General features: G+C 41.8%; 1 protein-coding gene and 1 pseudogene across 7 annotated transcripts in view; one reads left to right on the forward strand and one right to left on the reverse strand.

Annotated features, from left to right (window-relative positions):
* Positions 1 to 21,982, reverse strand: part of Tln2 (talin 2) — a 400,739-nt gene that overhangs the window by 238,332 nt on the left and 140,425 nt on the right. The window contains exon 1 of one of the 7 annotated variants that reach the window (XM_058573294.1): positions 16,770 to 16,788. The exons of the other annotated variants lie outside the window; for them this stretch is intronic. The gene's annotated coding sequence lies outside the window, so the exon portion shown is untranslated. Of the gene's footprint in view, positions 1 to 16,769; positions 16,789 to 21,982 lie in introns of those variants that run through there. 7 annotated transcript variants of the gene reach the window in all.
* LOC124080681 (U6 spliceosomal RNA) lies at positions 11,509 to 11,607 on the forward strand (annotated as a pseudogene).

Below are 21,982 nucleotides of genomic sequence, written 5' to 3' on the forward strand. Positions count from 1 at the left end.
AGCACATATTTAGTGCTTAATAAATGTCTCAAGAATTTAAAAAATATGTGTTATATATTAATAAATACAAGAAACTGGGTACGGCACAGTCTCAAGAGGCTGGGGTGGAGCATCAGATTCACAATGGGGTCAGGGGTATGAACATATGCTTACACATACAGCAGGCAATAGGAGGCCAAATTCTATGATCATCCTCCAGGCTACTTCAAGGCTCCAGCCAGAGCCCTTCTTCTCCTGTTCCTGGAGACTGACCAATTATTGACCCTCCTGCTACAAACCTGATATCTTTGGATAAGCTTCTCTTCTGTTGGACTTTGTCAATTGGGGAAATATGCCATTTCATAGTTATGCCTTCTCCATCTCCAAAGGGGGGTGGAGAAAAGTTAATCTGAGGTGTAACAACTGAATAATGGGAAAAAGACTCCCCTGTATAAGCTATTCCATCCCTGAACCCTAAAGGACATCTGTTATTCTCAGCCACGTGTTCCTTCCAATGTGGACCCTGTGGGAGCATAGGAAGCACTCCAGAGCATCAACAGTGGAACCGGATGCACAGAAGAAGGCAAGTGTGGTTCATCAATTACGTGAGCATTTCTTTCAAGAAGGCAGGGTGAGAGGTTAAAGTAAAAGGAACAAAAAGGCACATATATACATGGATCACTAATCAGTGCTAAAAAGAAATCACTATGCAGAGCTATCAAGCCATAAAAACACAAAATTGAAAGAAGCCAATCTGAAAAGGCTACACATTGCATGATTCCAATGACATAACCTTCTGGAAAAGGGAACAGTATGGAGATAGCAAATAGATCAGTGGTTGCCAGGGGTTAGGGGAAAGGAAGAGGTTATAGGCAGAGCACAGAGGACTCTCAGGGCAGTTTAATCTCTTCTGGAGGATATTATGAGGGTGGATTCATGTCATCATATTTTTGTCAAAAATCCATAAAGTGTGCAACATCAAGGGTGACCTCTAATGTAAACTAGGGATTTTAGGTGATAATGACATGTTAATATAGGTTCGTCAATTGTAATGAATGTACCACTTTAGTGTGGGATGTGATAACAAAAGAGACTGTGTTTGGGAACTCTCAATCCTTTCTACTTGATTTTTGTTCTGAACCTAAAATGGCTCTAAAAAAATTAAGGCCCTTAAAAAATTGGGGGGGTGGGGAGTGGGTAGAGGTTAAATGAGAAAGATACTGCACATACCACTCAGGCACTGAGACTGGGGAACACTGTCTGGAGATCCTCCTCACTGCAGAACAGAAACTGGGAAAAGGGTCTAGAGTGACCCAAGCTGGCTTGCTCTGGGAGCATCAATGGAGGATCTGGGGTGAGGTCACCTGCATGTATGGCACACTTAGGGGGAACAGGGACTGTGCACACAAGGCTGGCTCCACACTGCTAGAACTGACCCTCCCCAACTCTCATTCTTACTGCCACCCTGACCTTTAACACAAAGGCTCTTCCATACTAGCACCTTGGACATGCTCCAACAGTGACACAATACAACTGAAGGGCATGAAGAGTGAATCCAACTTTCTCAAGTGGTACATCATCTGGTTTTCCACACTGATGGAAACCCATCATCTGTAATGAAACATCCCAGGTCCCCAGCAAGGGGAAGAAGGGGCATGCCCACAAATACCCAATCCCCCAGCCCTCAAAGCCTGGTTTCCTGGGTGCTGAGAGCCAACATACCACAATCTAAAATTGTCCAGAAGAAAGAATCAAGGGGCACTGTGAAATTTTGTCAGCCCCCTGGCAACCTATGACAAAGACAAGAACATGGAGTCCTCGAAGACAGTGATTTGGCTAATCGGGACCAAATAGATATTCAGAGATATATAATGTAGAAACAGGACTTGATTTTTATAAGAACAAACCTGTCACCATTTGGTCATGATTAACATTACTATAATCTTCAAACTCTATAATTCAAAAGCAATTTCTCTGCTCTATGATCCCTTGTGAAATCTGGTCATCGTAAACTGCCAACTGGTATGTTTTCCAAAAAACTAAATACCTCTCTTCTCTCCTCACATGACCAATGATTCTTTGCATATTCATTATGGTCCATTTCATTCAAAAACAAAACACCTCCCAGCAAACTGGACTGCTGTCATTGAAGCTTCATCCTCCTCTCCATATCCTATGAAAATGAATTCTTTGCCTTATGTCTCCTCCCTCCCATCTATGATCTGTCATCCCAAATCCCCACTTTTCAAAGAAGCTTACTGTCCCCCATGGTTTCCCCTAGAGTTCTCTGAATTTTCATGGGTCTTAGAGGTTCCCCCACATAATTTAGCAATTAATTATGTCATGTTTTCTTTTACCCATTTCACCTACAGCATCGTAAGACTGACAGGGAAGGTATACTCAGGCACGGAGCCTGATGCCAGGTAACTAAGACCAGGGCAACCTGCTTCCTCACACTCAGGCTGTGTGCACACATGCGGCTGGAGTCCTGTGTGTTCACCTCCTTCCTCTGTAAAATGCAGCCATAGGGGCCTCCCTCACAGGCTGAGCACAACACACCCACCATTCAGATTGACCTTCCTATATCCCTTCAAGGCATTTTTGCACTGTGAAATAGCTAGTAAATGGTTTTAAAATAATGTTTTCAGTTCATAGTGGTTTTCTTTGGGAGATAGGATTTCAGAATTCTTTTCAACTTCATGCACCATGTAAACACCTAAAACTTAGTTTAAAAAGCCATATACATATGAACTAAAGACACTATTATAATGCAACCCTATGCACAGAGGGTCCCTGATTCAAGATACAAATTATAATTTTTGAACCTATGACAGTGCAAAAGCCATAAGCATTCAGTAGAAACTGTAGTTCCAATGTGGGATTTTCTTTTCCCAGGCTAGCGATATATAGTATGATGTTCTCTCCAGATGCCCTGTTGTAGGCTAACATAAGCAAAGAGTGTGTTTAAGGTGGCGAGGCTAAGCTAGGATATTTGGTAGGCTAGGTGCATTAAAAGCTTTTGTGGCTTATGGCATTTTCAACCTAGGATGGGTTCATCAGCACAAAACCCCATCATGAGGCCGAGCAGCATCTGTACTCGTCACGCAGCCTCAGCAATGATCAAGTCCTGACCAAGTCTTCCATCAAGACCTCCTTTTATTTCTTCTCCAGACCTCACTGGAGGTTATTTTGAAGCACGAATCACATATCATATGACTTAAGAATGACTATAAGAGTAATATTTTTAAATATGAAAAGATACAGATTTGACATTTATCAAATAAAGTTATAGGCATCTTGTTTTCTCTGTTCCCTGCTGTACACTTCCTTAAAAGTAAGTCACACAAACATTACTGCCTGATCTCTGAAGAACTTTAGGGTGTTTCCCAGCCATGGACCCTAGGGATCAGAAGAAATTGGACTCATTTTTAAAAGGTGATACCATGGAAATTGCTGGACAAATAAAACTTCCATTATTTAGTGTTGCCGGCAAGGCTCAACAGGTCTCAGGGAGAATTTCTGGTGGCACAGGAGCTGGCTGGGAGGCCCTGGGCAGGACATCTCCCCTCCCAGCCTTGTTCCAGAGGCGAGAGACAGGACTCCAGCTCAATGCTCCCACTAACACGCTTGGCTATTGCTCCCTGCCCTTCAGCTAGGAGCTTCTCCCTCCCATTATGCTTCTGTCATTCCCAGCACCAGCATCTCTGGCCAAAGTCACTCAGTCCCTACTTGCTCTTTGTCAAAAATAGACTAAACATACATTCAAATAGCAAAGTCTTTTCCAGAAACAAGTTCTCCCCATATCACCCTTTTACCTCAAACAACAAAATAAAAATCATTCCATTTTTTTTTCCCCTTTCCAACTTCTTGAAATGAAGGAAAAAAAAAATACTGTCCTGCTTGAGTCTCTTTCCTGGACTCTTTTATAAGGCATAAAAATTCTTTGCTCTTTCCCTGCTCCGTGGATGAGAAAACCAGCCTACCCGTAGGAACTCACCTGCTAAAAATATCTACGTGTGCCAGACCTTCCCCAGAAGGTCCATGCTGTCCACTCGGAAGTAACTGTGAAATCACTTAAAACATTATTTTGGAGAAAATCATAATTCAATAATTTTCCCAATTCCCCCCCTCTCTCTCCACTCTCTCTCTTTTGGTGGTATTGGGGATCGACCCCAGGGCCTTAGTACATGGTAGGCAAGTGATCCATCACTGAACAGCACCCTACATCTTTTTATTTTTATTTTTTTAAGACAGGGTATCACTAAGTTGCTGATGTTTTCCTTGAACTTATGATCCACCTACCTCAGCCTCCCAATTAGCTGAGATTTCAGGTATGCATCACTGTGCCAGGTCTGCCTGATTCCTTAGTTCTGTTCTACTCAATATTGTAGCTGCTAGTCATATTTGACAACCAAGCAGTATAAAGGGCATTAGTCCGAATTGAAACTTTAATGAGTATAAAATATGTGAGATTTCAAATATTTTTTAAATACCTCATTAATAATTTTCATATTATATTTTGAAGTATAATTGGATATATTGGGTTAAATAAAATACATAATTAATTTTACTTTTCTAATGCAGCTATAGAGACTATAAGTCATAAATATATCAAAATTAAAATTTCACTTTTTTACATGGCTCTAGAGCATTTGAAATTGTGTCTGAGTTTGGTATTATATTTCTAGGATAATGCTCCTCTAGGTTGAAATTCCCTTTTTAACAACTGCATAAACATGTTTCATGTCAATTCACCATAAACAAATTAAACACAACCCTAAAGTATAAATTAATTCACTTGAAATTCTTTGCTAAATTCTTTCCTATACTTCTCCAAATGGTTTCTGCCAATCCTCATTAAGATTTAAATATTTAAGTTTCCAGTAAGATAATCACAGCTACCTTGAGTGTAAAAGATCATGTAATCAATCAGCAGATGGCCCCCTCTAGACTGAGAGTCAACACGTTTAACTGCTGTGCTATTTAAAAGGCTATTTAAAATCCATATTTTTTAATCTCACAATCAGAAAAAGATAAAATTACTTCTGGCTGTTATTACTTGGGATTCTAGAATTCCATTTTGTATAGCTGGGAAAATATTCCAATCCACAGTTCTGCTATAAAGCAAAGGATAATTGGGCATTTTCCATAAGAGAGAATAGACCCCTCCTGCCTTCGATTGGTTTTCACTCGATGAAAAAATGAATATCTAATGTAGACTGAACAACGACTTTTCCTTAAAAGTAAGTCACACATACATTACTGCCTGATCTCTTTAGAACTTTAGGGTGTTTCCCAGCCATGGTCCCTAGGGATCAGAAGAAATTGGACTCATTTTTAAAAGGTGATACCATGGAAATTGCTGGACAACTAAAACTTCCATTATTTAGCTCAGAGCTTCCCAAAGAGTGGTGTGCCTGCTCCAGTTTGTGACTGGTCCCCAATGATACAAGTATGGAAAATAAGAACAGTTGGAAACTCTTAGAGCAATTGGACAAAGTGATTTATGTTGGCTGAATCTAATTTTTAAAAATGTAATTGTATTTTATGTTTCTTCAAATATTTCATGCTTATTGAATTTTACAAAAGGACATCCACCTAAAACAGATATTAAGAAAATGTTCCTCTCTTTCAGAAACACTGACCTAGACCACTCCACCAGAATCCCTGGTTTTCTGGTGACTTCTCTCCACATTTGCAGGGAGGTAGAAGGGTGCAGAAAATAGATAAAGGGAGACGAGACTCTGCACTGCAAAAGGTAAATGCCTCTGCTAAAAGAGGTGAGAGAAACAATGATTCTCATAACATAGCTGGGATTAGAATCTGTGACACATATTTTCACACCTACAACCAAAATGCCATATTTCTTTAATTATATAATGTCATGGATTATAAACCATAATGTAATATAATACAGTGTTCATGGGTCCTGATTTCAGAGATATAAAAATAAATACCAACTAAAGTTCATATATGGAAGTTCATATATGGAATGATTATATCTCAACTAAGAAAAATATAGTATTCATTATACACACAAGAAAATAAATCATTTTTTGTAAAGCCTTCCAAGTTGTGGTTAAAGGCTAAACACTTCTAGGTAAGTAGGGGGCCCATTATTGAGCATCAACTATGCACAAGGTATTCTGAGAGACCTAACAGAAGTGATAGTCCCTGAACAATTTATAACTGAGATGGGAAGGCAGATGGTACCTAAAACATCAAGGAGTTGAGAGTAAGGCAGGGGAAGGCCTCACATACTCCCACTGGTGTCCCATCAGTTACATTTGGTCCCAAGGCTCTTCTACCCAGCCAAGGATGGGGCCCCTAGGTAGACTGTCTCTTTCTCCTCTGCCCCAAGCTGAAGGGTGAAGGCAGGGAGTCAGGTAGCTGAGCTCCCCACATGCTTCTATTGCCAACCAATTGGTGTAAGCTTGGGCAGCAGCCGCTATAAGCCACTGTGTCCTCATCGGTATAAGGAATAATAAAGCATACACCTCAAGGCAACCCAGAAGGTTGGTTTGTTGTTGGAAGATCAGGAACTCCTGCAGGGTATATACTGAGGGAAGGAGTAAAAGGAAAGAAAAAAAAAAAATCATGGCCAAGGGAAGGAGGGGATTACTTGAGAAAGGAGCCCTGGGAGGTGGGAAGGGGGCCATTGTCTTCCATCCCAAATTCTTTTCCATCATCCTGGAGTATCCAAAGGGAGAGGAGACATCTCAGGAAAATGTTATCCACAGAGACAGGAGGAGGGTGTTCTTCCATGACGAACAAGTGCTGAGGAGAAAGGAGAAAGGGCTACATGTCTCCTACAGGAGCCTGAGCAAGTGTGTACCAAGGGTCCAGAAGGAGGCTATGTGGGAAAAGGCCCAGGCTGAGGCATTGAGTCCTCACTGGGTGCTGACACCAGTCTCCAATGGTTCATCAAGGTGGCTGAGTTAACCTGAGGGCAGAGAGACCATGCTCTCTGCTTCCTCCAGAGCACTAGGCAAGGGTATCAGGGAGCTGGGGTCACGCAGAAGAGAACTGGAAGAAGGTAGAGGGAGAGAAAGCAGGGTGCTTGACAGAGTGGCAGACAAGGAGTCTCCTCCATAGGGAGACTACAGTGACAAAGAGCAAGAGAGGGGATATGAACAGGGGAGACAGAAAATGTCAAGAGGGCCAAAAATTCTGGAGAGACCTCACATAATTCAGGGCATGATTATGAGAACTAGTTACTGGCTGGAAGAAAAGCCTGCCACAGAGAGCCAAGGGCCAGCTGGGGTCTGGGTTGTTAATAACTTCACCTGTAGGGGCATCACAGTGCCAGCTCTGAGAAGAGAGGCTGGGTGGGTTGAGAAGCCCATGCGCACAGGCCTATGTCCATGGACAAGCCAGGCATTAGCCAGGAGGGGACAGCACAAGACTGCGGAAGGAGCAGCCACTGAGCCAAGACTGGGAGGGGAGGGTGTGTCAGGAGGAGGCAGTGGCCAAGCAGAGGGTAGGACCTGGGAGTGCCACCAGGGAATCAGAAACCTACATAAACCCTTCAGACCTAGCAAGGTAACAGTGACTGAGGAGAAACAGGGGCCATAAAAGTTACCTGCAGTGAAAGTGCTGGGAAGTGTGTCTGGCTTGGTTCTTTCACTGCTAGAATGCTTCATTAAGTACTCCATCTTCATGAACTTCTAGGATCCTGGCTGATACCACAGATCCTGGCATAGAAAATTTTGCATGGAGTAGATTTTTTTTTAAAAAGCTGCATCTCAGGGAAAGAAAGCTAACAGAGCCCAATCAATGATAGTCTGAGGGGAGTTGCTGTCTAGGGATTCAAAGCACCTGCTAGCTGAACATTTCCCTTGAGGCAAGGCTGTGCCCTGTGACAAGCTAGAAAGCCTGGAAGGAAAGGCATAGGCAAAACTGGAGAAAAGTAGGAATCTCTGAGGTTCCTGCCAGATGCCTGCACCAGGCTCAGGACCTCCATAGGAGACACAGGAGAAGGAAAGCAGGTGTCCAGGATCCATCCCACCCTGGAACAGTGAGATTAAATGATGAGGTAGATCAGAGGAGACTAAGAAGACCTAGGAGACTTTTCAACCACACGCAATGGATTCATAATACTAAGGAATATTTAGGTGCAATAATGGCTCGTTTATTTTTAGGGATTATAATAATTAAGAACAGAGCCTTAATCTTCTTGAATTGCACGCTGAAATACATACAGAAGAACGATATGAAGGTGAGGATTTCATTCAAAATAATCAGGTGAGTAGGGGGTATTCTTGATGAAACAAGATGAGTCAAGTATTGATAATCACTGAAGCTAGGAAGTACATGTGACTCATTAGACTAATCTATATTTGAATTTTTCAAGAAAAAGCGTTAACCACAGCAAATAAAAAGGAAGCAACATGAGAATTGTGCTACTAAGACTTTACTGCAACAACTCTAATCTCCCAAAGTGTGCTTTTTAAAGTGATTACAATGCTTAAATCTTTCAGATCAACAGTTTCATAGGGACAGAGTCTTTCCTTGAAGTTTTCTAAAGAAGCAACACTGGCTGGAGGAACATATGTACAGTCACACTTGAGAAGGTCCAGGAATCTCATCTGCCCAAACATCATGTCACCTTGACATCTAAGTTCTGCTCCTTCCTCTCTGATGACACAAAGTAAGTTTGACTGCTTCACCACTGTGGTGGGCAAGAGACTCCTGTCATGCTTTGCTGCCTAGCTGAAGAATCGAGCAAGCAGAAGCTGCCAAGTGTCAAGTACATCTCCTGAGCACCCTTAGTGTGATTGGCATCCCCTTTTCTAAACAATGGAAGGAATGGCAATAAGCCTGGAAAGGAAAATAGCTAATGCCTGCTCTACGCATTCACAGCCAATGTCAATGTCATCAGCACCAGATGCCCTCACTTTGGTAAGAGCCAAGTTGTGGCCATGTTGACCCCAACTGGGTTGGAAGGTGACTCTCAAGAAGAGAAGAGGTTAAGAGACCCAAGCATACCACTGCCTACACATGGATTCTTCTGCTTCCACCTAACTCAGAAGGTCTTGTGTGTGACCAGAACTACACCAAGTACTTTAGGAAGGACTAGCTTAATCCAGCACTTCTCCACTGGGGTGATTTTGTACTCAGTCACCACCAAGGCATATCTGGTATTGTGTGGAGACACAACATGTGGGGGTGGGTACAGGCCTCTGATACACAGGACAGCACCACATAACTAAGACTTCTTTAACCTAAAATGTCAACAGGGTCAAGTGGAAAACCCTAGCCTGAGCAACTGAAATGAAAAGCAAAGGAATATTCAGGTGTGTCTGGGAAAGGGAACAGAAACAGAAAGAGACAGGGAGAGAGGCATAAGCAGAGAGGTAAAGACACTACCTTTTACATGTCCTTTATTTGTATGCTTCTACTAAGGTGTTTTTTTTAACCAGATACAGTATTCAATGTCATGTCCTCTGGTGCAGATCCTACTTGGTCCAGTAACACAAGAGGCCCAGACTCTTGAGGGACAGCGACTGCCAAGACAAATATTTGCTTTTTTCCAACGGCCATATTTACTCAAGATTATTCTGCTCTTGATGAACTGGAAACCAACTGGTGGTTGACACACTTGGAAAAGAGCCACAGAGCAGCCTGGCACCCTTCCCACAGTGGTAAGAAGGGAATGTGGCCTAAGAAGGCTGATCCTGAAAAGCACCTAAGCTTTTTGATGGAGCTACTTTGAAACCAGATTCATACCCCCAGGGCAATTCTGTTCATGTTTTCAGCATCACTGAAGAGTCTTGAGAAATGGAAAGTGAAGGACGCTAAAGTAAAGAAATCCAGATGACAAAAAAGGAGAAAGAAACAAATATCACTGAAAAAAAGCTCTCACATATTATTACTCCAGGGATGGAGTTGTAGCTCAGGGGTAGTGCTTGCCTCGCAGGTGTGAGCCATTGGGTTCGATCCTAGTACCACATAAAAACAAATAAAGGCATTGAGTCCATATACAACTAAAAAAAATTATTACTCCAGGGTACAGTAGCATTAGGTTGCTTATTAACCTTGAACGATAACCTATACTGACCTCCACGACAACCAAAATTAGCTTCTAACTTGAATTATACTGTTTGCATTCACATATGTGGAGTGTTTCTATAATAAAGTGGTAACTGGAGTTCAGCTGTGCCTAGACTACATGATCACAAAATCTTTCCGGTGCCACGGAGCTTCTGTTCTTCAGAGCCCCTCCTCTTTACCACAAAAACTCAATCACAGCGACAACTGCCAAATCCACCTACTAAGGTAAGAAGCAAACCACACTGATCTCACATGTAAGCTTCAAATGCCGTCCTTCAAGAAAGTCTGGGTCCCAGAGTGTGTCTGCGAAAGTAGTCCTAATACCCTGGTGGTCCTGGGCATCAAATGCTGAGCTAACATCTCCCTGCTGTGGGAGGCACTTCTATTAAAAAGGAAGTGAGGTCCTCAAGCCAGAGGGTTTAGCCAGAGATGTCCTGTCCCCAAACCAGGCATCCATGGCTTTAGGGCACAGAAGGGAATGTCAGAGGGGATTCTTTGATTCTCCCATGAAAACACACACTCAACCTCTGGCCTGAAGGAACTAAATGGTAATCCCACAAAAATATAAATCCACATCTTAACTCCTAGAATCTGTAAATGTGGCATTACTTGGGAAAAGGATCTCTGCAGATGTAATTAATTATAGTATTGAAATGAGATCATCCTGAATTAGGTGGATGGGTCCTAAATCCAATGAGAAATGTTCTTTTATGAGAGAAGAAGCAAGGACCAGAGCAATCAGAAGACTATATGAAGACAGAGGGATAGGGTGCAGTCAAGTAGCCTCAAGGCAAGGAGTCCTTGGAGTCAACAGAAGTTGAGAGGTAAGGAAGGATTTCCCCTAGAACCTTTAAGGGAGTCTGATTCTGCTGAAATGCTGACTTTGCACCTGTGGTCTCCAAGCTGTGAGACACAAATTCTTATGGTTGTAAGCCATCCCACTTGTGGGACTTTGTAAAGGCAATTCTATGAACTATACCTGATCTAACACAGACTGTCGAGTACCAGGCTCTCAAAATTGCCAGGTGAGGCTGCAGCAGGGTATCTACCAGGGCATCTTCCCATGGCCAGGGATGAGCTCAGAAGGATAGGGCTAGGGGATATGTATGCAGCTCTGAAATCCAGACCAAAGATATTTTCCAAAGGACCTGCTCTGGGATGTAGTCAAGGGAAACTGTGCTCCCTCCCATCTGACATGGGCCAGAGCACCACCCAAAGAGACAAGCTTTTCCAAATGGTCCCTGAGAAAGGCAACCTCAAAGTCATGTGGATCCTCTGAGGAGTGGCTGTCATCAACCCCACCGCTAACATTCACAGAGCACTTCCCATGGGCCACACACTGTTTCAACAACCATAAAAGGTAACTGCTCATTCTGCATTTTGATTTCATCCTTCCCTGTCTTTTCTTAAAATTGCTACCTCTTATATATGGGTCTAAAAATAATTGTTTAATGCTACATTTAAAAGAGATTGCTAGTGCTTGCTTGGCAGCAGATATTCTAAAATTGGAACAATACAGAGATTAGCATGGCCCCTGCACAAAGATGATGGAATTCCTTTTTGTTGTTGTTGTTTGGAAGGGAGGAAGGCAGACACAGAAAGATTGCCACCGTTGGCATGTCTCCTGAGGAAAATGAAGCAGAGGCAGTTTGAATAGTTGCCCCAGGACAATTAGTGGTTAGTGAAGAAGCCAGACCCATGACCCAAGGGTCCATGTCTTCAGAGCCTGGCCAGCACTCAACCCTGCCTCACCTGATCCAGGAGTTCATTCCCCTCACCCCAGCATGCTCCCTGCCACCCAATGCTCCTGAAGCAAGGTCATATTCTTTGCCCAAGCCACACCCCTTGCCTAGCTCCTCTTCCTTTCTCCCTATTTTATGTACTTTAATTAAACAATAATTAGGTACATGAAATGCTAATGTCTGGTTGATGGGCTCAGATAATTCAACAGGGATGGTGACATTTAAGTAAAAGTTTAGTATGTAAGGACGAGAGGGAATTCCCATTCCAAACACATCATCCTCAGCTACAAACCCACTCTTGCTGGCCTGCCAGTTGAGGCTGCACTATAACCCTGCACATCTCACATTCAAGTAGGGTCTTTTCCTTGTGCCTCAGAAATGCAACATGCTGAGGAGGCGTTTCCTGCTTCTGCTCTGATTCCCTCCAACCTCTCACTGCTCAAATCTACTGACCACATCCCCACATCCCCAGGCATCCCCAAGACACATCAACATTTAAGATGCTTTTTTGATGGTGCAATCTGTTTGGGGAGGACTGACATTGTGCTTCAAATATCTTTGAAAACATCCAGCCCCTTGAACTGGTAAATACAGGGCTTCAGATTTCATATCAGGAAGTAATATAGATGCAGAAGTGCTTTCCTATATAAACATGCTAGCATTCAATCTTTGTACCAATATGGACTTGAAATAACTTAATGATCCATGAGAAAAAGTTGGTTAAGTTCACCATGTGTCATATTCTTGACTGAACATTTCTTAACCAGAAAAATATTGCTCATGAAAACTTGAGAAAATGCTTACTCTATAAGCATATAAGTGGAAAAAAGCCGACAGCTAAATTGTACTTGTGGTATGCTTATAATGTCAACTCAAGAAATAAACTGATTAACCAGAACTGGGGATGTAGCTTCATGGTAGAGTATTTGTGTAGCATGTGCCAGGCCCTACATTCCATCTCCAGTACCACAAAACACACACACACACACACACACACAGAACACCAATTAGCCCTATGAGGAAAGGGGGACTGAAAGGAAGTTAGTCCAAATAAACATTTTTCCTGAGTGGTAGAGCTATGACTGTTCATCTCTCTTACTTTTTAATTTTGTAGATGTTTCTATGAATAGTTATGACAACAAGACAAAAAATATTTTAAAAAGAAAAATCAAGCCTTCCATAACTACTCACTGCTGCCAGGGAGCTTTAGAAAGATGCAAAGGACCCTCCCTACATATGTGGACTTTCCTCCCACCTCACCACCCACTTCCCCAGACTCCTATAAACACCCTTCCTGCCATAATTAATGACTTTATGTTCCCAGAATCTGTCTGATGCCCTTCACCTTGGTGTGTCTGAGTGCCTGGGGTGTGCTTTCCTGATCTTCCTTCTCCCACTGGAATGCAGCCCACGAAGGCATGGGTTTTTCTTGGTTTTGAATCACTGTTGTAACCCCAGTCCTCAGCAAATCTCTGGTACATTGTCAATGCTCCATAAACATTTCCTGAAAGGCACTGACATCCTGCTCACATGTAGCCTCCTTCCTAATGTCATCCCTAGCTACAACCCTCAGCTGGCCCATACCTCCATCAGGAGTCACCTGTTCACACCTCTGAATTCCCCTAAGATCATAGCACATACCTCATCTAATAGAACATTTGCCATGTTACATCATTTCTCCCTGACCACATTTGCAGCAGCCACATGGATAAGTGATGAACACACACGCCTGAGAGTTTACGTGTCCCCTTCCTTTTCCTCACAACCCTAAGAAGTAAATTAATCTGCATTTTACAGATGAAGAAACTTGAGGCTTATAAGGTTAAGGAACATACTCCCATGATTACTGAACAGAGAGCCATCTGATTCCAAAGTCCAGACTGTGGGGTAAAATGCCAGTTTGTGTGTTTTATATAGTAGACTGGAAACTTTTGAGGGCAGGGAAAAACATTTTCCTATTCTTTGAAAGCTGACTAGTACTGCTTTACTTACCAATCAGTCAAATATCTGCCAATTTAAAGCATAGGAAAATGTCGTTAATGCAGACAGACTAATTCATAGTGTGAAATAGTCCTAGACCTACACAATTGGAAGTTTAAATGGTCTGTCTAGAAAAATAAGGGTAATAAAACTTTCAAGTTTATTCAAATTAACACTTGGCTATGTAAAGAATTTAAGGACCCAACTATTGCCAAAGTCTCTTTTTAGCCATCCAGAACTACATCGTTATGAAGTGATAGTGAACTATTGTTCTTATGCATTAACTTAGATTCCCTAAAATCCTTCATTGGACAATGTCAAATTTGTGTTACAGAACGTATTTCAAAAATCTCTTTTAGGCCTATCATCTGTCAGTTCTGTGCAATTCATTATGTTTGTACTTTCATATTTTAAAACTGTCCCTATAATTCCCTACATTAGGTGACTTTTCATAATCCAAACTAATGAAATTTTTTTTGTACCAAAAGAATATCATAGACAGTTTTAGAAATAGTATTTCTGGACTTCATTCATTTCTGGCAATCAGGAGAAAGATTTCTGTCCCCTGGGTGTTGTCTGGGGACCTCCCCCAGCATGTGGACCCTGTGATGTTTAACACTCATCAACGGCTTGTCTGGGTTCGCTGCTGGTGAATTTCCAGCCAGCTGATGCACACAAATTAGCAGTTCCTACATGCACCTCTCCCCTTCCTGGGTCTAATTACGCAGGCGACAATGGAATATTTATTTATAAGCAGTTCTGACTACATGTGTACCAATGAAGGGAATGCAGTATCTTACCCAGTAAAATTAATGTGCTCAGGGAAAATAACACAGAAGTGCAATCTGTAAGAGTCTATCAGGGGCACAATCCAGGAGTAGCATTAACCTTCACACAGCCTTCTGCAACCCACAGAGCACTTCGTCTCTCCTTTCTCATTCACCTCTAAAATCTTCATAGTTTGCAGACTGAAATGAGCAAGGCCACCAACATGAGAGCAGCATTTGAACACACAATCAACTCAGATTGTACCAGGGATGATTTTGGAACCTCTGCCTGTTCCCTTGAAATCTAGCTTCTCAGCCCCACAAGAAAACTAGAAACCTCCTGCCAGCTTGTGGTTGTCATCAAGTTTATAGAAGTGTCTCCTATGGGGAAAAGACCACTTGGCAAGGACTGTGAAGACAAGGTCCACATTACCATCTGCCAAGATGGGTGGCTATGGTTTGAGAATCTCTACTTCCTCATCTGTAAAATAGGACCCCATGGAGTAGAGCCCTAAACCTTCTTGACAACATGAAAGGCCTGTGCCATAATTTTCAAAGTGAAACACCACACTGAGGATAAAATACTTAGGTTTTTTTTTTGTTTTTTTTTTTTTTTTAAGGAAGAAAACATCCCTTATGGCCTAACCTGTTAGATCAGTGGGTAGTTATTGTACCCCTGGCACTCTCTAGGTACTGGGAACACAAAGTGAATTAAAGCCAAGGCCCTGCCTAAGAATGCTGCCCTCTCCAATCCAGTGAGAGGAGAGATCCATAAACAAATGACTAGATCAAATGTGATACACATGGAGGCTCTCATCCATTTTTTTTTTCTTCTTATTTTTTGGACACTGGTAGGGGAAACTGAAGGGATCTCAGAAGAGGCAAGGTGGAGCCAATGCTGGAAGCTTACCATGACTGAGACAGGACAGGAAACACTTCAGGCACAAGGCCCAGCATGGGTAAAAAGTGGTATGAAAAGGAATAGTGTTTTAAGAGAATAGAAGTGTTTTAAGAGAATAGAAGTGTTTTAAGAGAATAGAAGTGTTTTAAGAGAATAGAAGCTGTTGAGGAAAGCTGGAATGGGCAGGGCCAGGAAGGGCAGGGGGAGGGTTGGGGCCAGACACAAGTAGGTAGCCACACTGTTGCCCGGGTGACCTTACTTCATTCTTACCAATTAGTAAAGCAAGGGTTACAGCCCATAGACACCAGGGGTCAGGGAGTATGTGAGTGATTGTAAGCCACATGGTTACTGTGCTCTTGACATTTTGAAGTTAGCCCATATGTCTCTCATCCCAGATGTGGAACACCTATAAAAAACTTAAATGTAGTATTATTACATAAAGCAATTATATATAACATAATTATAACAAGATTATATTATAAAATATGTTAATGAGTAAGCTCTAAGTTATTCCCAACCTATCTTAATGCAACTGTGTCAATTTTATCAAAAATTGAAAAGTTGGGGCTTAATGGGGTAAACAGGGATGAGACAGAGAGATATATGGTTAAAAACAAACCAAAATGGTATAAAGAAAAATAAGTGAGGATCCTAAAGAGATAAGGCTATGATTAGAAATGTGCCTGATACTGGGCATAAATTGGTTCTAGTAAAAATAATATATCATCTGCTTAAGACATAATATCCCCAAACTATTGATTTATCTATTATGTGCCACATATCACCAGTCTGAAGAAGAACTGGTCTTAGCCTTGAGGGTTTGCAAATTAAAAAGGAAAAAGAAGTAAAGACATCATTTAACACTGGGGCATACAGGCTAAGAGGGTGAACACGCAGGGCACTCAGGATGAGCAGATCCAGGAAGACATAGGAAGGCCAAATGGGGTTCATTCTCAAGAGAGCAGATGTTTAATCCTAAAATTGAATAAAGAAAAAAAAGGGGATGAGGGCAGGATACCTCAAGAGGGAGCAGCAAGGCAAGAGGGCCAGAGAGGACAGCTGGGAGGCAGAGTCAGGGAGGGATGCAGAGGAGGCTGCGGGTGTCGATCGGAAAACCCAATACAGCAACAGGCAACAGGCACTGTCCCAGAGGATGATGTACCTTTTGGAAGAAAAGGGACTTTTTATTCACAGTTTCCTCTGTCCAGTGTAAAGTACTTTGAAATATGGGCAATCATCACTGGTATGTCAGATGCCTACATTAGCTTCCTGTTCAGTAATTCAGGAGAAGAGTACAAGATTTAGCCACAGGAATTTCTAGAGGACTTTAACATAAGGTAAACTCACCTGGAAAATGATCCCAAGGCAGACACCTTAACGAAGGCATCATAATTATTCTGCACAAGCCCTCAGCAGCTCTGGCAGCTTAAACTGCTAAGGAGGCTGGAGGAAATGCGGGCACACCCCTGAGGAGGGGCCTCAGTGGGGTGTGTTACATTCCTTTGAAAACAGGGCCCCTGCTATAATTTGTGTAATCAGACCAGAGATTGGACTCCAGAACTCTGCTTCCCATTTATTACAATATCACACTCCTGCCCAGGAAACCCCACCCAAGCTTTTGTTTGGAATTCCTTTCCTTGATTAGGTGTAAGTCCTATTATTCCTGCCACTCAAAAATAACACAAGGGTCTGATGAAGTTGCAATGTACAGCCCAACCAGAAACCTGCCTTCCCCCAATGAGGCTAATCCTTTTTCTACTCTCCTGTTTTAGAATGATGTGGTTTTTTTTTTCCTATTCTATAGAGACGTGGGGACAGTCGGTAGAAATGGAAAGGCAAATAAATCATTGTTCCTCTCTGGAAAGAGACTTGCAAGTCAGTGATCCTCCCAGCCTGTGTCCACAGACCCCCTCTCTGCTTGCGGGCCTCTGTTCACTGAGTACATGGAAAGGGGTGATGGGGGCCTCAAGTCCCATCACCCAATCTTTACAAATGCTGTTCTTGGCAGAGCTGCCCTCATCCCCTACTTCCCAACAGGAGTAGTAGTGCCGAGCTGCCATGTTATCCGACTGCTTTCATTATGCAATTCAACTGAGTCCAACCCCAAAAAAGAGCTGAACTGGAGGGCAGGGATCATCATCCAAAATGCTTGATAATTCTTACAACCAGAGACAGGGGATGTTGGGCAATTTCACTTACAAACATTAAGTAGTAGAGTTGGGAGCAAAGGATCAATCACTTTATCTAGCAAATATTTGAACAATGTAAGAGACATGTTTTGTGGTCTGTTCAGCTGAAGGGGGCTGCCTTGGGTATCTGGTGACCTTCTCTACTTGCTTATTCCCCCCAGTTATCCAAGCAGTGCAGAGCCCCCACCCCAAGGCAGTTAATCCATTCCTAGGCTATAGATCTAACACAGTGTGGCCTGACTCAAACAGGCCAGCTCGACCTGTGGGGTTCTTTCTGAACCCAGTAACTGAGTAATCCCATTTGGTAGAACTCTAGCTGGGTGTCTGGAAGCTTATGAAATCACCAAGACTGGGGCAGGCACAGAGGGCTACAGCAAACTGGTAAGCAACCATAACCTTGCAAATTCATCTGTAGGAAAAGAAGAGAAATCATACTCTTAAAAGAGGGACCAGAGAGGTAGGAGCCCAAAAGGCACCCTGGCTATCTCAGCCTAATTCCTGAGATTCCAATGTGCTTTATTTCCAAAGACACACAGTAGTGCTATCTCATAGCTAGTGTGGAAACTCTGCAGTAGATGGCTACAGATCATGGAAGCACAGGTATAAGAGAGCACTGAGGTACACAATGTATTTGTGCAGAGCACAACTCACTGAGGGCCAGATTTGCCAGAGAACTCATAAAAAACAGGTCTCCAACTTGGCCATTGGAAGTAGGAAGGGTGTGGCTGAACATTTGAGAGCATCTTGATAGTCCTACAGTGAAACTAAGTTTCCTTCCAATCATTCCTCTGGGCTCAGCCCACATCCACTTAGACCCCGCCCATGCAAACTCGGGAGAGTCTTGCAGGCAAGCTCTCCTGCCTCTACTTCTGGTGATCCTAGGAAAATACAGTAATCCCCAGGGAAGGCTGTTTGGAGCTCTCTCAACTAATCTGCACAAGATACTAAAGGACTCCTCCCTCCAAACTATTCTCCTTCATTATCAGACAAAGGAAAAGGAGATAGTCACTCATAGGGGATCAAATGGGACTGAGAACATGTGACACTGGAATGTGCCACCACCAAACATGAAGGACTGTGGAGCTGATGTTAGATAAGCAGCAGATGGAGGAGAGCTCTCTGTCCTCCTTCTTCTTGACTTAAAACTGGACATAGGTTTACAAAGACAAAGACACCCTGCCCTCTTCTACTAAGTTAACAAAGGTCAATCATTGAAGGCAACTTTGGACCCTTATGGACCTGGAGATGGCACCAGAGGAATCTCCATTAACAGGTTTAATTAACTAGTCTTTATCTTCTAATTGTTGGCCTTCCCCCAAGTTGGTGCCCACAGAGCCTCAAAAGTCCTTTCCCTTTGTCTTGTTACTTCTCTAAAAACATATTAGTCTTTGCTGAAAATGCTAAATAAGCTGGAATTCAAAGTCACTCTATGAGAACTGGTTATTCCCTAGGTGTCTCCCATGTATATTTGAAATACATATGGTAATAAATGTTTGTTTTTTGTCTTATTAATCTGTCTTTTGTTGTTACAAGGTCCATTCCAGTTAAGAACCCATGAGGACTGGAGGAAAAATATATGTTCTTTCCTTACAAGAATTATATCCTAAACTTATATGACAGGTGTTTGGGGCAAGGATGGGCATGGAGATGAAAAACAAACTCAGTGAGGAACAAGCAGATGGTTAAGGAGCATTTGTCAAAAGAAATATGACAGGCACACAGCTAACGCAATCCCATGCTTGCATTCTCCAAATGCTATAAGACTAGTTGAGGAAATCACTCCTAACTCCTACATGCAAGGAAGTCTTTCTTGAGAAATACAGTTGAAATAGAAGATAAAAGCTGGAGCCCCACAATCCTGCAGATCTGAGGTGCCTCTGCAGAACACATGAAGCTCCAGGAATCACCTCTGCAAGTCCTTTCATTTTCAATCTTAGGACTCATAGCTTTCAACATACACACAGTAATCTGAAATTTACCTACTGAAAGTTCCCAGACAACAGGATCTATTAGCAAAAAGGAATGATTGTTTACAAGGTTCCAACTTACATTCTGAAAAACTGACTCCAAATGCACTAAGCCCACTCTTTGGCAATCCAGATATAGGGGTTCCAACTATGTAAAAAATTGTCAGAGCCCTCAGCCACCACATTGTATCTCATGTGCCACTCTTTCTATTTGGTACTTGACACCTCTAAATTCACTCTCAAATGTGCAGTCCCCAAAATCCTTTTGTATCTGACAATTAGTATGGATTTGGTGAATTTCAACCCTATCATTTTATTCTCAGGGCCCACTAGCATCTCCTTCCAGAGACTCCAGCCCAGTCTGATCACAGCCACGGCTAGACCTCTATCTCACTCCCAACCTCCTTCAGAAAAAAAAACAGCAGTTGGTTCCTAGAAGCCATCCTTTCTCAAAGTGTGCTCCTACATTTCTTCAAGAGGTTCAGTGGTCCAGTAAGTCCTCCCATACTTTAACATGCTCTATACATTGTGACTTCCTTAGAGGAGAGACAAGTATGAGAATCCTAATGAATGAAACTTTCTTTTTCTTCTCATATCTCACATCACTGTCATGCCTGCAGGCCTAGAATCTAGCAGATTATAATCCGATACAATAATCATTTAGAAAATGGCATTTTGGTAACAGTTATACTCAGCTGGCTGTGATTATACATCCCTGTAGTCCCATCTACTGTAGAGGTTGAAGAAGGAGAAGCTCAAATTCAAGACCAGTCTGGCAATTTAGCAAGACCCTGTCTCAAAATATAAAATAAAAGGGGCAAGGGTTGTAGCTCTACCTATAAATATGGCAAACCAACCTTATTTTACATTTTACTAAAGAACATGCATAAAAGATGTTTATTTCTATAAAATAATGGAAAGAACTACAATTTCCTAGATGGGAAAGGTATAATATTACAAGATGGCAATTCTCTCTCAATTCATTTATAAGTATAATCCAACCAACATCTCAACAGGATATTCCATTAAACTTGAAGAGAAAGTTTCAGATAATTAAAATCATCTAATTAAAAAATGAGAGGAAACTCTGTGACAGAACTAATACTGTGAGGTTACAGTAACTAAAGCAGTATGATATCATCATAGAAATAGTCAAATCATCACCAGAACAACATGGAGAGTCTAGAAAACAAACATGTAGAATACAATAAGTTACAGCTTTATCACTATCATATACACATTCTAGGTGAGTAGGAGATATAAATACTACAAAAATCATGAAACTACCAGAAAGAAATACAAAGAATATATCATTTATATTCACAAAGCTCAGCAGCCAAAGAAAATTTGTGATGTAGTGACAGTAGTTAAAATCTTCTATATTTCATTAACAAATTTCAAAGACAAACAACAAAGAGCCATTATTTGCAAAGGATTTTCTTGAGAAGGGATACAATTAACCTGATCTATGATTTTTACTCTAAAGCTTTCTATAATATTTAAATCTTATATGACAAGTGACAATTCTAATATGATTAATGATATATATAAAAACTCCTTTAACACACTGGAAAGTTTAACATAAAGGAACATATCCTTTTATAAATGTTCAAAAACTAGAAATTAGTGGAGTAAAAAAAATGCTTGCTCACTATTTTTTAGGAATAAAAATAAAAGAAGAATGTGGATAACTATCTGAGATATTTTTCTTTAAACATTCTTCTCAGTGCCTCTCCCATAGATGCTTTGGAAGAGAAACTGCACACTTCAAAGGGTGTGTGTCTCTAGGTTTCAGATGATTATCTCAAAGTCTGTACAGTGCACAAACAAAAAACATCCCAAGAGTAAACTAAGAATCTCATGGGGAAGAGATATAATAATTTCTAACCTATGGGAAGGGTGTTTTGTTTTGGTTTTTCCTCTGTAAGTCAGACAGAATTTACAGCCTTCAAAAATTCTATCAATTTCTCCTAAGAAGCGCACTGTAAAATATTTTTAAAATCTACATCTCGGCCAACTCCTCATTTTCTCAGCATCTACAGAAAGAATTTTGGGGATCTTGCTAGGGGGCTGAATTTGAGATAAGGGAGAAATGTTATCATGTCATGATACACCCTTACTGGGCCTCAGTGATCTCCTGGGCCTGTCAAGTAAGGAAACTGACAGGCTGGCTAGTGGGCCACTAAGCTCCATCAGGAGCAGCATCCCATTCTTTCTAGAAAACAGTCCTTCCTGGCTTTGATAAAGTTCTGCTTTTCACTTTACTCTCTCCCAAGTAGAAAAAAAGACAGCCCCAACCCTTTACAATTCCTCCATCTCCCCGCCCAATCTCAGAAACAACCTACCTACTCACCTCAAAGGTCTGTAGCTCTCCTGAGTTTTTCCATCAGTCACAACCACTAAC

This window comes from Marmota monax, unplaced genomic scaffold, assembly GCF_021218885.2.
Source record: "Marmota monax isolate L192 unplaced genomic scaffold, Marmota_monax_Labrador192_F-V1.1 WCK01_AAM20220418_F8-fsc00078, whole genome shotgun sequence".
NCBI lineage: Eukaryota > Metazoa > Chordata > Mammalia > Rodentia > Sciuridae > Marmota > Marmota monax.